The sequence below is a fragment of the Apis laboriosa genome, unplaced genomic scaffold (assembly GCF_014066325.1).
Source record: "Apis laboriosa isolate Shangri-la unplaced genomic scaffold, ASM1406632v1 scaffold23_cov150, whole genome shotgun sequence".
Classification (NCBI taxonomy): Eukaryota; Metazoa; Arthropoda; class Insecta; order Hymenoptera; family Apidae; genus Apis; species Apis laboriosa.
Genome location: NW_025222452.1, coordinates 3,118,573 through 3,134,444, shown reverse-complemented (window position 1 = coordinate 3,134,444; position 15,872 = coordinate 3,118,573). Strand labels below are relative to the sequence as shown.

Genomic DNA, 15,872 nt, shown 5'->3' with positions numbered 1-15,872 from the left:
TCCTTCTCGGAAAATTCAAGATTATTCCGATATTTCTTCCCCTTTTCCGATACTTTTGCCAGAAACCTGCCGAAAGGAGCCACGAATTTCTCTACCCGGTCAAAGTTTTCCGGGAGCAGATGTGCAAACGTTCGTCGAAAGCCCGGCTTTGCCAAGTATTTTAATTCGCCATCAGATAATTTCCCGCATACCAACGGCTCGAATTCTTTCCCTTTAAACGGACATACCCGCGATTCGACACGATCCCCGATCTCTCGCCGTTTCCTGTATTTTCCAATTAACGCGAGAACCGGGCATACTTGCTCGATCCTCTACCAACCGAGGAATTGTTCCTCCACTGAAAATCCAGTCGGCTTGCGTTCTTCCCTCTTTCGCGGCACGCCCTTTGGAATCCCGTGCATTTCACTTTCGTTTACTCCCTTTGTGTCGATTTCACCGTTTACTCTCTCTCTCTCTCTCGTGTTTCTTACTGCGTCCACTTTCAACCCTTCCACGCGGCTGATATTTTTTCCTTTTTTCCCTTCGACGTTCGACGAGATGAAAATCATTCGCGCATTTCAAACGGAAGACCGTGCCTCGTTCGAAGATTCGAAAGAGGCACGATCACACGCGACGCGTTAATAAGCGTTTAAAGGAGAAGGAAGGAGGGGAAAACCGTTTTGAGAAAAACGCGTGTCCACATCCTGACGCCTGTTTAATTACGACCTCCCCTAGAATTTGCCAACGCAGAAACGAGAGAATTCTCCTAGATTAGAGGGTGCAATGCGAGGTTCAGGATCGATCGGATCGCACGATTTAACATCGCATTACACGTTTTGTTTGATCGGGTAACAAAGTTAGCTGGCCAGAAACACGTTGCACAAGCGAAGCGTGTTGCATATCGTGTGTTCCTTGCACCGTGCCTCGCCCGCCCTTGCTTATCCTCTTTGATAATAAGCGGTTATTTGCGCAGAAATTCATGGCTCCATCGCCACCGAAAGGGCGAATCCTCGTTACGTATTCGCCGGAAATTTATTCGGGAGTCCGTGTAATTCTGGGATCAACCGGCGTGAATAATCGAGCGACACGGGGATAAAGGGGGTGGAGGGGGGGGGGGAGCACAGATTTCTTTATTGGGCTGGTTCGGATCGCATTTCCTGGCAAAAATTGAAACCGTTATCCCGTTGGAACGATCGATTAAGAGTGGATATAGAAACGGAAATTTCCACGGGAGATCGAAAGAGGCGCGATATTTCTTTTCCAACGGTGATAAATGTACGGGGGGTGTAAGTTGATAAATGCGCACCGATTCAGAATCCGTACCGCTTAGAATAATTGAAATTGTACATGATTTTAATCGTTGGGGGAAACTGTTATCGTGGAAATTGAACGCGCGTCGATGTTTTCTTCTAATCACGGGCACCATTTTATCATAAATTGCACGCGATATCAAAATCGTGTGCAAATCGTATTAAGGCGGGAGTGGTTCGCGACCTCGCCTCAAATTGGATTTCGTTCTTAAGCTCTGAATTTCGTTAGAGGAGGAACGTTGAAATTGTGGAACCCTCGCTTCTTACGCGAGCCGCGCCCATAACGAACGAGGTCCGCGCAATGCTCTCTCTCTCTCTCTCTCCCTCTCTCTTCCTCTTTGTTGGCTTTTAGCCTGGTTACAAGCTTGAATACGGTCCACGATCGAAATCGAATTCTAACGCTCGGTGACGCGTTGCCGGATTACGCTCGAGTTTTTTGAATAAAATATCGTCACCCGATGTGGTTCGTACATTTTAAATTTCGCCGCTTTTCCGCCACGAGTCAGAGAGGAGAGGAGAACGCGGGCAGGAATTAAAAAACCTGTCCCAGAATGTTCTATAACCTTCGACGTTCGCCTGGAAATTTGCTTCGTTTTCTACTTCAGGTCTCGCGGCTCGAGAGTTTCGATAAAACGCAAACAAGAAACGAATCGATCCTTCTGCTCGCGAAACGCTATATGCGTGTTCGAATCATAGTTTCTGCTTCCTGCTTCTCTTTGTCGTTGATGATGAATAATAGGGAAACTTGTCGACGCGAAACTGTTTCCAATGGATAGAGTCGCGTTTTAGTGTCGCGTTTTAGGGCGAATTGACGAAGATTGATCCGCGAAAGATCAGTCGGACGGAGAACGGGGGAGGGGGGGAACATTCTAATGTGCAATGTCTGATTACCGCTTGTTTACACTACCGAGTGTTTGAAAGCTGGCGCGCTACCGCCCAGATGGCGGCTGATCGATATCTGCTCGTACTACTGGATTCCTCAATTCCTCTTCGTCCCGTACACTCGTCGCTTTAATCCATATTTTCAACCGTGTCAACAATGTGTAATTAATGAAGTTATTAATGATCCAAGAAATTTGATTAACGTTGTTGAATTCGTGAGATAAGAAAGTTTGCTTTATGCTCCTTGTGCAAGTGGGAGAGACGGGACGGCGGAGCGATAATAATAGAAAACCCGCACGGAAAACTGTGACGAATGCTACGTTTAATCCAGAATATCCCTTCCGGTGAGGTTACTGTGGAATTCGTTTCTACTTAAGATATTAAAAACTTGACATTTGCCTAAGGATACGTTCAAAAGATTATTCAAATTATCGGAGAAGGAATAAGCTACGTTTTTTTTTCTTCTTTTCCTTTTTTTTTTTTTTTTTCTTTTTTTTAGAATTTCAAGATTATTTCGTGGACGAATATTTAATATTTTTGAGGTCAGTGGCGCATTCAAGCGAAACTTGTTCGTGATACGGGACAATTATTTCGTCCCTTTTAAACGTCCATCATTCTTTCAAAACGTTTTACCGTTAGGTTGGCGCGATATTCGAGAACCTCGGGCCTTGTTTTATTCCGATTTTATTCCGCGGATAAAGAAAAAAGCCTGAGACGAATCATTCCACGACATGTCGTAGCTCGATGATTTATTACCCCGAGGCACCGCGAGCAATTGAATCGACAGTGCGTAGGTCAGGCGTTCGATCAATCTTCCTTCCCTTCTTCCAAGAATTGCGGGCTAAACTCGTTTGTAGTTCTCGATGCGGTGATCGATAAACTGGTGGTAGTTAGGAAAAGAACTGTTTCGAAATGATGGCAAGGGAAAATGGAAAATAAAAATTTAGCCGTAGCGTTACAACAAGATTGAATTCTTCTTCTTCCAAATATTATTTTTTTTAACAAATTCCAATATCAACGCACGAATTAATTATACTTTCAGTCGATGTGTAAAGATGTATATAGATATCGGAGACGGCTAGTTCAAAATGGGTCGGATAAATTTGGACGAGATCGAACAAAGTCTCAATAACTCTCGTATTTCTCGGGATTTCGAAAGTTTCGAGGTCCCGAAACTCGATTCGTATAATAAATATGAGAGAACACCTCGAATTGGAGTAATAATAATATCGAAAGATAAATATAATTCTTAGGATCTCGAACTGTTGATGTAACTTTCAAGATCTTAAACGTAAACTCGAATAGCAGGATTTCATTTCGATCTATCGATCCTAATCTCGAAATTTTAATTCATACTAATTCATAATTATCAAATGAATCACAATGAATTATTCTTCGTTATGATATATAATACAAGTGCCATTTATAATGTTTCTAAATCGTTTCGAGATTCGAGCAACGTGTATCAACTTTCCAGCATTTCGTAGTTTGAGAGAGAGAAAAAAAAGAATAACAAATAAGAAAAGAAATTCAGGATTATTTTTGAATAGTTAGCAGTACGACGCGAGATTTCTGTGAAAACTCATCTAAAAACAAATTTCTTCAAATTTTTCAGACTTTCGATCTTTCAAATCTTCTAAAAACATCTGAAGCGAGGTAATGCCTGCAATTTGAAATCGAAACGGTCTAACAAGTTTCTTTTCTCAATATTTTATTTTAATTTTAATTGACCAACAATAAATGTACAGAAACGATTGCCACTCGCCCATTCGAGGATTAAAGATCGCGACACTTTCGAATTATGCGAAGAAAACGTCGTAACGTTTACTCGATAAACGATAAAAACTTGCACACGAAAAAATAGTGCAACATTTATCGAACCAAATCCTTGGCCTCGTTCAACGGCGGACCAATTCCAGAGGGAGAGAATAGGTAAAATTTCCGATTTAGCCGGCGTCAAGTCTCTCGCCTTCCGAACAATCATCGTGGAATCCGTGGAATGTAACGCGGACGCAAGGAAGAGAAGGCGATACCTCGGCTTCCTCAGATTCTGCGCCAGGATCGGAGGAGTAAATCGTTCGGATCTAATTTGCAATTCCTGACGCGTGACGGTCGAGGCTGATAGAAGGAAGGACCGGGCGGAATAGGCGAGCGCGACGCATCGCAGCCCATTACGTGTCCTGGACCGGAAATCGAGGGTATCTGGCCGCCTAAAAACAGACGGTATCCTTCTCGCGAGTCGAGTACACCGGACACGAAGCGACGACGACACTCGGGATATTGGTTGAAATTCAAGGATGGCGCTTTGCAGCTCATTCACGCGCGAATCAACGCGCGTGCAGTCACGTAAGGGTTGGAGGATTGGAAATGTCGGCCTCGATCGAACATAGGTTTTTTTTGTCTTTCCTTTGTTTTTCTTTTTTCTTTTTTTCTTTTTCCTCATTCTATTTTTCGATGGAGGTGTTGCGTAATGAGGCGAGCGTGAGATCGAAGCGAAGAAATTGCGGCAAAATAGATTGATTTCGCGTATAAATAAATCGTTTATCGGGAATTAATTATAGCTCGGCGATAACGATAAAGGTACAGGTTTAAATCGTATCGTATATACCTTTGAACTTTTTTTAGCGGAATGAAAGAGATGCATTGTATAATAACGAAAGTCTTTTATTTGTTACGCGGATGGTGGGCGTGTAATTATTAAAAGTCAAAGGATAGAATTCTTGATAGGCGCGAGGGATCGGTTCATTCTTCTTTGAGCGAGTGTAAAAATAACAGATAGGATAGCCACGAGAGGCGATTAAAAATAGGTTGGGGTTAATTAAAAACGGAAAGTAAAAACTATGTTCGGGAGACTTCGGGTAAAACTGTTTATCAACTGGACATAAGAAGATAACGCGTTTCAAAGTTTTTTAATTATTAGTGGTAGTTGGAGGACGAGTTTTTTTACGAAAATTTTGTTTCGCAAAGTATCGCGTTTATATACGTAATTAGAAGATAATTCGAAACACAGAGTACGGAGGACGAGGAAAGGAGGACGAACACGTGAAAATCGATGACAACGATGGAACGAGTCGAACGAAGTTTCCATCCCAACTGCCAAGAGCCAGGTCCCCCGATTCGATTAGAGCCGCTTTTTAAAAGTTATGCATCTTGAGACACAAGAAACACCCAACAACTATTCGAGTTCACTGTGGAAAAACGTTGAAACTATCGCGACTCGACTCGTTCTGTGTAGAGTCGGAAATATATATATATATAACGTAATAAGTGAGTTTTCTCGACAACTTTCTTCATCTTAATTGAATTTTTCCACCGATGTTTAGTCGTGTCTCCCACCATCCTCTTTTGTATCTTTTGATCACGTTAGTGACGTACGAAATGGTTGACAGAAGAGTTGCAGACAATGCGTTGAATTTATTAAACGCAATTTATTAAATCGCTTCTTCACTCTCGTTTATCCACTTGTTTTTCATTTCATATTTCGTTTGAAAAATATTTACGTGCAATTTAATTTTTTTCTCTTTTCAATACATTGTGTTACAACGCCGCGCTTTCACGAGGTAGCGTCGTTTAATTAAAGCTCGAGAGAACGAGCCCGATGCAGACGATACTTCTTTGATCCATCCGTGGAAAGAATAAATTGACGAGGAACGGGGATGTAATCGGGGTGGAAGGAAGTCGAAGGACAATTTCGTTGTAGATTCTTGAACGATCCCGATCGAACTTTTCAATTTAAGAAACGTTGCCGTTGCGAAAACTTCATCAGAGCGAAACAATGAATCTTTCCGGATTATACAAGAATTCGAAATTTTCCACGGGGAAAACGGAGACAACCGAAGAAGGAATGAGGCGTTGACGAGCGAACAAGCTGGACGGAGAAAATTCGTTGGAAACTTGGCCCTTATAGAGGAAAAATTGCTAAAACGTGTGCTCCAAGAGAATTGGAAACTCTTGGAAAAATTTCGAACGCGTTCGTCGGCGGGGATTGCAATTTTCTAAGGATTCTTAACCGTATCGACCGAGAGATCGAGGGATAAACGAGAAAAATTGCGGAGTCTTTAGAGATAATGAATAAATGGATATTTGATTTTCGATGATTAAATTTTGGATACGCAAATTCATCGGAATTTCAAAATAAAATTATTATTCGTCATCGATAGGCATATTAATCATCCGGTAAATATAAAATATGCGCATTGTAATTCTTTAACGAGCTGGAAAGTTTAAATAATTCCACTTGCTGATATTTAAAAAATTTTTTTTTTTTTTTTGCTTTTGCTTCGAACAGAACAAGAATTTTTAAACATTTTCGCTCGACGACGTAGAAACATTAACTTTTCAAATTTCGCATCCCGTAAATTGTATTGCAACTCTCTCGAAACTAGAATTTTTCATGCTTTTGGATGCATCATTTTTCACTTGCACCGCACCACTCTCGTATTTTATAACCGTGTACCGTGTTTCCGTATATCTTTCCATGTTTTGAATTCTTAACCATCATTTCACCATCTCAACCTCTACACGATTTCTCCGCTGATATTTAAAATTCTTCCATCCCCGTATGACAATCCACGAAGATATTCGCAAGAGGAATATACACGTATCCGCGCAAATGCACCGAACCTAATAACACCGATAATATCCTCTAAAGCTTAATTCGGGATTAAATCAAATGCGAATTCGATTCGAATATACGAATAATAGAACCAGTTGATAGGTAACACGAACATTTCGTAGTCTATTATATATTTCCGTAACATTAACAGTTCGGGCACAAATTCACTGCTTCGCTCGATTAATTTTATCCAGTTTTATATTCCGCATAAAACTCTTTTTCGATTCTCGTATTCTACGCAATTCCAAACTTTCGATCGATAATCGCCAAGCTGTAAACTCCGTTTCTCCAACCAATAAGGGACACGGTTAGGCGTTAAAACGCCTAAAAATACCTTTTTTAATCGAGGCGACGAAAACAATGGTCGATCGAGAGGAAACGTCACCCGAATCCCGGTGGGCATCGAGAGAATTAATTTTATCCAGTTTTATATTCCGGCTAAAACTGTTTTTCCATTCTACGCAATTCCAAACTTTCGATCGATAATCGGCAAGCTATAAACTCCTCGACACTCCGTTTCCCCAATAAGGGATACGGTTAAGCGTTAAAACGCCTAAAAACACCCTTTTTAATCGAGGCGGCGAAAACAATGGTCGATCGAGAGGAAACGTCACCCGAATCCCGGTGAATTCGTGGCCATCGAGAGAATCACCGATGGTATCTCGAATGGCATCCCTCTTCCCCACATCCGACAAAGCGGGTTCGGTTTCAATTTCCCAATTTCCCCTCTGTCTGTCACTTTCTCTCTTTCTCCCTCCCTCCCCTCCTCCTCTTCCCTCCCTGTCGCCTCCCTCGAATATTCCTCGACGTCGTCCGCGATTTCTTTTCTCTCCCCTCCCCTCCTTCCTTTTTTCCGGAATCCAGCCTGTTCGACCGCCCCCCTGCTCAACCCTCCTCCCCTCCCACCTCCCCTTCCGCCCGGCCACCACGGTTATTTAAGATTCCCGCGGGCGTCCCGTCTTCTGTTTTAAAAATCACTCCAACTCGCTTAGTATGCCGGTTCGAGCCGTCGCTAGTCGACTGTGATATTGCCCCAACGTTGCTCCACGCCACCCCCCTTCTCCGACTTCCGGAGCGGACTCTCTCTCTTTCTCTCTCTCTCTCTCTTTCTCTCTCTCTTTCTCTCGCTCTCTCTCCTCCTCGCCCATATTTCATCCGACCTCTTTCTACTTTTCCTTTACCGCCAGGTTTTTGTCTCGCCCCAACCTTCCCTCCCCCCCGATAGCGCCACTTCTTCTCGTTCCTTTCAGCCGACTCACCTATCCGATCTCGTCACTTCTCTTAGGACAGGGAGGACGTTCGAGGAGGAAGGGACGTTCTTTTCCTTCGCGCAATTTTTCGAGACTTCCTCCTCCTCCTCCTCCTTCCCTCCCCCCTTTCCTCCCTCTTTTCACACCGATCAATACCACAACGCCGTTATAGGTGTTACGACGAGCCCGCGGGGAGGGAATTATGATTTCCTTCCGGGAAATCATACTTTTTCTTTGCCCGAGCTGTTAACGCTGTTAACGTCGCGGAGGAAACGATGTTGACTCGGAATTGCGTCACGTAGCCCCGTCACGCTTTTCGTGATAAATTAACATAACGGGGGAGGGGAAGGGAAGGGAGAATCGCTTAGATGGGGAGGAAGATCGAGATTTTGCGATCCATTTCGTTTTGCCCATAATTTTTATTCGTCCACGCGATGTCGTGATTTTTTTTTTTTTTTTTTTTTTTTCATTACAATTGTGTTATTTATTCTTGGCGAGAGTGTTTCCTTTTATCGATTCGTCCTTTTATTCGTTTTTTTTTTCTTTTCTTTTAATTTTATCGCATCGAATATGAAAGATTAAACGTAACGATAAAAGTAAATGCGAGTTTTGAATATTATTCTAATATTGATCCAGTGAAGAATTTGAAATTGTACTGTTGGATATATAATTGTTAGTTTCTATATATCTATATAGTCTTCAGAAAGAGTTTTCAGTTTTGAAGATACAACGAATGAAATTTATATAGAGTATCTAAATTAAAAAAAAAAAAAGGACATTGAACGTAATTAAATATTTTATTCAAAAAATGCCTTTAGATTCTTCTTCCATCCAATAGTATAATTTGTGTATATATTTTCTCGTCTATCGATTTATTCGAGGGAAATGATCATACATTTTTCTATTGATTCAATATCAGCTCTATCTATGCGAGATATCAAAGTATACCGATTAGAATTAAACGAATTCATCGCGATGCGTTATAACAATATCGAAATTGTCGAATTATTCGTACCGTCATACCCGATAGACTTCGATTCCAGGAGCATTCGATTCCTGACTCAGTCGGTAATTACCGTTGCTTGTTAATTAACCCGGCCAAATTAACCAGAATTTTCGGCTGCGGGCGGAGGAAGGCGGTGACGATGGTTCAACACAGTCACAATAAAGTTGCGGTTACTTAACGCGTTCGACGTTAACGTTAATTAACGATGGCTCTTCTCCCGCGTAAAATCATTTTAATTATCAACGAGGATGCCGGAAGCAAAAGGATCTGGATCGCATTATCTCCTGAGAGGATCCGCCGCGTAACCGATACTCGAAACCCGCCGCTCAAACGGGGTTCGATCGTCTCTCGAAAAGAGCCTCGAAAGGGATGAAATTAGCCTTCGTCTTTATCGAGAGAGCGGCTCCATCGAGGCTCGCGCGCTAATGTCGCAACTTGGCCATATCTGGCCGTAATTTCTGCGCGGCCGAGTACAAAGTAATTTAGATAATGTCGCAAGTTGTGGCAACGAAACGGTCGTCTCCTGTTTAGTAGCAACTTTGGTCCGCTTTTCACTACCCTGTTTTACATCTGTTTCTAGGATTCGTGGACCGGACCGGTAGTGAGAATTCTAGGATATAAAATCGTTTTTTTTTTTTAAATCTGAATTTAAAAGTTTCGTTATACGAGTTATACGAAATCTTGGAAAGCGTTTTCGAATTTAGCGTTTTTTCGTTGGAGGAAAAATGACGATATTTTTACTTTGCTGAAATCGTTTTATTCAAAAAATTAAATTCTGTTGCGAGTTATCGTCTAAGAATAGAAGAGTATCGTAAAAATTTCGAGAGTGTTTCGGCGTGAATCGATCGCGAAAATGAGAAAAATAACAAGAAAAATAAAGTCAGACATTTATTCGAAGAGGTATCTCTTATATTAGCTTTATTGCCTGTTTGTTTGACGATTACTTAACGTCACTTGTATAAATATGTGTTACGATATGTTACGATTTTGTCGTTTCGACGAAATCCAGTGCGAACGGCGGAATCGCGGAGGGAACGGTTCGATTTTCACGAAAAAAGTGCTTAGCTTAGAATATCGAATGCAGAGCATAAAGAAGTGTTCGTTCGAACGGGGATGAAATGTTTGGCTGAAAAATATTTTAAGCTTCGACGCTTCGAGATTTTTATACACGATCGAAAATAATATTTTCTTCTTCTTTTTCCTTCTCTTTTTTTTTTTTTCAGCGAAGATAACAGAAAACGCGAGAGAATTATCCTGCTTAATCCGATAGTTTCATGCTAAATCTAACTCAAATCTGGAGATTTAACCGAGACCTAGATCCTTGAACCTAGATCATGACCCCATTTGGATTTAACGCAACGTTCATCCCTAGATCAATCCTAAACCAAACGTAATCTGAATCTAATCCAAATCTAATCCGTACGTGGCGTAGACCAAGGCTTGGGATTTTCTTCGATTCCAAATTGAGATTTTCGTTCCTCCGATCGTTCTCCGGATCGAATTCCATTTACCTTTTCAATTGATATTTACAATCAGGCGATAAAATTTCAATATTCTTCTCTCTGTATTGTCGGGTAGATGGCTTAATTTGCAAGTAGAAAGAAAGTTAAGAAAGTGAAAAGAAGGGATGAAAAGAAGGGAGAAGGGAATATCGGGCGAGACAATCGATTCGAGTGGCGAATCGAATAAATCCCCGGTGAGATAGGTCACTTTTGCAGAGAACGACTTTCTACCTAATTCCAATGCATCATGATGAGCACCTTGTCGATCGGGAGAACACGATAATTCGATAGAATATTGCTTGGGAAAGTTGTAACCTGGACGAGGGATCAAATCCAATATTCGAAATGACTTTAGGCATGAAAAGTTTCTGCGCTAATTCGCCGCTCTTTCTCGCCAAACTTTGCAGAATTTTTACCGGATTAGCGGCATCTATATTTTATACCGCGTATTTTTCTTCCTCGTATTTTTACTTTCCTCGTTCCCCCCTCTCTCATTTCTTCTCGAGGATCGTCTTTCGCGATTATTAACGAAGCAAGATATTATTGGTGTAACTTAAGAAAGGAAATTCTTGAAATTTTCACTTTTAGTTTACTTTCAGTTTAGCACGAATAATTATTTAATTATTTTATTAATTATCGGCCACGATAAAATTTTACGAGAAGAACTGGTTAAAAAGCCTGGCAATATAACGTATATAAAAATAATCGTTTGAACTTTAATTATTTTCACAACAGATTTATTCAACGTTACATATTACAAAGAATTAATAGCATTTTGTCAGGATTATCTTTCCAAATGTATGCTGGTTGAATTATTTTTCAATTATACAAAATTTGAAAAAGAAACTTCATTTTCACTTCGAAAAAATGAATTAAAACAGAAGAAGAATAATTCGATAAATTGCGTCAGTTTTAACAACGTCTTCGTTTCGGCGAAGATAAAGAACGTGTTTAACGCACGATCCGCAGAATTACGTATATAGTTTCGAAAGAGGATTTAGATTTCTCGTGGCATTTAAAAACGCGTGGATAATTCGCGTGGGTCGGTTGTAATTGTTCACGAGCGTTGTAAAATCGATTTCACGGTATCGAAAGCAGCACGGTACTCGATACGCGCCGATCGAGGGGGTGCGACGCGAGAAGCACACCGATAAATTGCTGTTACCAAGTTCCACGATGAACAAACGGCCGATTAAAAAATTTGCCGCCCAGTCGTCCGTGACATTCCCGCGCCAACTTTCGCCGATCGCAAAGGGTGAGCCGTTATGTTGCACACGGCCTACACGGCTATCGATCCGTCTGCTTCCTCTGTTCGTCGTCCAGGCGGAAGCCAGACGAGCCGGATTTTGCAAAAATACCTCGGCTTCGATAGCTTGCGAAAAGTTAATGAACTGACAACAAGTAGAGAGAAAGAGAGAAAAAAAAAGAAAGAAAGAAAGAAAGAATGAATGAAAATAAAAAGAAGAGAGACCTTGAAAATAATTTTTAAACGGAAAGAGATAAATTAAACGATGGAGGAAATCGTTTAATCGAGGAATCGTCAAACGTATGAGGATATTTAATTTCTAAGATATCGTTTCCATTGATTTTCGCGATTTTTAATTTAGTGACCGGATAAATGAATATTTCGTCGATAAATAAATTTTAAAAAAACACGCGTTGTTTTTGGAATTTATTTATTTTTCGATTTTATGATCAATGGAGATTCCGTTCACGCTCCAATGTCGTTCGATGGCGATACTTCTGCGCGTTACGTATTGCGTATGCACGAGGGTCGCACCCATTGACCCAAATTCGCTCACGATGGATTTTGATCTCTAAAGGGGTAATTCTCGCGATCGCCAGATTGATTATTCCGCGAGATAATAAAATACGAAATATCAGCTTAAACGAAGCAAAACATTTCGATATAAATTCGAGTTATCGTAGATCATCTGCCGTTTAATTCGACCGGATGAAACGAAACGAAGAGGAAGATATTTTTTAAGATATTTTGACCTTGAAAATTAAGGAAACGATGCCGCAAGATGCTGATAATAGAGATGGAAAAATAGTAATAGACGTTTGGTCGAATCTTTGATTTTTATGTAGCAAAGTTCCACCGAGATTTTATATATGTCCATTTGAAATAGCGTCGAACGGATTCGCATGGATTTTATGGATTCTGGTAAAACTTCGTTGGTAAAGGAAGGGAATATTTCACGGTGTTCGTGAAATATTGCGATAATCTATCGGATTTTTTTTTTTTTTTTTTTGTAAATTCGGAGGATAGAAAATTATACACCAGTGTCCGCCACTCGTAGAGTTTCGCGGACGAAAATTTCCACTTCGCTCTCAGCCTCCTATCCAAATTTATCTTTATAATTGTACTTTTTCGCACGAGTTCAGAATTTCACTCGTTATCTTCTGTTTCTCCAAGGTTCAATCCTTGCTGAAAAACGAGCACACCACGATACCACGCGTCGTTAGAAAAGTTTCTCGTCGCGGAGAGGAAATCTACCGTGTGCCCCAACTTCGGCTAGTCCCAATATTTATAGAACTCGGTTTTCCCGGTTTCGCTGTACAGAGAACTGAAAACACACGAGCGAAGAAGTGAAATCGAGACGTTTCGACCCCTTTAACTTGACGAAAAAATTAGAAACGACTCACGTTTATAATCAGAGTGTTTGGTCGCAAGTTTTCCTCGAATCTTGAATCTCATTAGCCAAGTCTTTTTCCCACGATATCGACGAATCTTCAACGAACAAACTTCCTCCCTCTTGAAACAAAACTTGAAACGCAGATCGATCGATTGGATTTGGAAACCCATTTCGAACAGGATTGAACAACAACAATTTTGTAATTTTAAACCGAGTAAAAAAAAAGGATAATTGTACGATATAACGATGGGGATTGAAAAATCGTGGTAAACACTCGCTTCTTGGAGCGTATCGATCGAGCCGCGCCGTCTTCGTAAATGGAGATGTCTGAACGACGGGAAACAAACGTCCGCTGCTAGGAAACGCTAATGAAATTCGGCTGAGGGTTTGCGTGCCGCTTTGGGTATCGATGTTGTGTATTCGAACAGGCTTGGCAACCTCGATCGGTCGGCGCACGCGAAAATTGCGACGGTTATTTCATTTTGAAATCGTCTTGATCGAACACCGAAGAGGCCCAAGTTGTACAGCTGATCTACTGTAACGTCATGCGCTTCGCGATAACTTTGCCAACGTTTCATCTTCCGTGCTATTCCCAATGATTAACCGGAATCATTTCGTAATTTATTATCCCAGAAACGGAGTACAATCGGTGAACTCGATTTTACCTCGCTACTAAAACTTTTTGCTTGACATCTTTCTATAATCGATGAATATTATTTATTTCCCAAACAATTCGAATCGCCGCGCCTTCCATTTCCATTTCCATCTCTATACACAACTAGATGTCGAATTTTTTTTCTACACTAAATTTTCCAAACAGACGATTAAAAAAAAAAAAAACGAATTTGATGAAAAATCTTTCTAATTTCCAATTTCCTCCTAATTATAATTTCCCGCCATTCTTCCACGTATTATTATCATGCTCATTAAGTTCGACGATTACTGGACGCGTTATATATAGATATCAGGAATTACAGGTTTTAACGAACCGAAAACCCAGCCAGGATGTATTCCTCGGCCGGTGTGTGTATATACACACGGATGCAACGATTCTCGGCGACGCGTGTACACATTGGCTATCTGGACCGGAAGATTTTTTCAATATTTCCCCGCGGCGTTGTTCACTCCATTTGCAAACGCGTATCGTGTATCTCTCCGGGCTTACGCTTGTTACCAACTGCGGCCCCAGCGCGCGCCACCGCGAAGGGAGGCGGGGGTAGCGAAGGGTGCACGACGACGGGTGGTGGACGACGAGGGTGAAAAAAATTGTGTGGACCGGTCGCGCAGGGTACGGGACAAAATTCACGGTACAACGCGAGTGCACGCGACATGGTTCGCGCGTTGCTACGAAATTATCCCGCTTTTGTTGCCGACCACTCTCTCTCCTCTTTTTTATTTCCCTCCCCTCTCTTTCTCTCTCTCTCTCTCTCTCTCGTCGCGTTCCACCGCCGACTTTCCGGCAACCGGCTTTTGTCTCTCCGCCCTTTTGTCATCTTTGGAAAAAAGAACGCGTGGAATTCGCTCGCTACGAAGAAGCGGTTTAATCGGGACTTCTTTGATCTCTCGACTTTGAGGACCACTACAACTACCACCCCCTTGGAACAACCTCGGCTTATGTATATGGGTTTTCTTCTTACATCTTCCCGTGTAATGAACGAAAATGCTTTTGTGGGTCGCGAAAGGAAAACGCTCCTCCATGGATCTCCATTCTGAACCATCGCTCCTTGGTAACCTTTCACCGCTCGAGCTTGTCGCGAGCGTGGTTAAACGCGCGATATTCTTCAGTAGTTGTGTTGTTATACGTTGTTTAAAATAACCAATGCGTGGAGAGTGTTAATAATGCGCAATCCCTTGTTTGGAGGTTTGCTCGATCCTGGCGAACAAAGGCGAGAGAATGCAGATTTATCTATCGAGGTAGAAACAATTTAAATTTACTATTATAGTGTCTCTGTAATATTTGCGTTGCGTGGTGATCGTTAAAGTAAGCAAGGTATATGTTACAACTCTTTTGAAGCTTTCTCCGGATTCGAAGTATTACAAACGAGGACGAGAGGAGAGGCGATAGATCGAGACTTGTTCTTCAAGACGGGAGCAATTTAAATTTACGCCTGTGCGCGGATGAAGATTAAAGTCACCTCGATCTTACCACGTTGTGCAGGCGTTGAATCATTTTTTTGCGAGATTAGTTCCCCCTGTTGCGAATACTGTACGTACGATTCATTCGAGAGAATATGGCGCATGCCGTCGCTGTTTATTACGACCAACAACGAAACCGGTTCTTACCGTGGCAAGGGTAATACACGCCTTTGTCCGCCATGAGCCACAAGATCCTCGTCACCCAGATAATTAACCGAATGGAAAATTTGACCCGCATACCTCGTCCATTATCGATGGCTCGTGATCGATTCGCTCTTTTCGCTGCCACTCGTTCAGCCGTGAAACGATGCCGCGTGTACGTGTGTGTGTGTGTGTGTATGTGTGTGCATTCGACTGTTCCACGTGATTTTGTATCGCGAAAACGGCTATATTGTCGATCATCCTCCCGAGGGACGAACAGTGCATCGTTCCTCATCATCGTTCATCATCATTATTGACATTGATTAATTTTCAAGAATCTTTTAATGGCAAACGACGATGCTTGAGACGTGAATACGTGGAATCGATAGTATTTTTTTACGAATAGACTTAC

At 41.6% G+C, this 15,872-nt stretch overlaps 1 protein-coding gene across 2 annotated transcripts in view; it reads left to right on the top strand.

The window, feature by feature from the left end:
• LOC122713501 (neuroligin-4, X-linked-like) overlaps positions 1–15,872 on the top strand; it is a 284,705-nt gene that overhangs the window by 14,425 nt on the left and 254,408 nt on the right. The window lies entirely within an intron of this gene.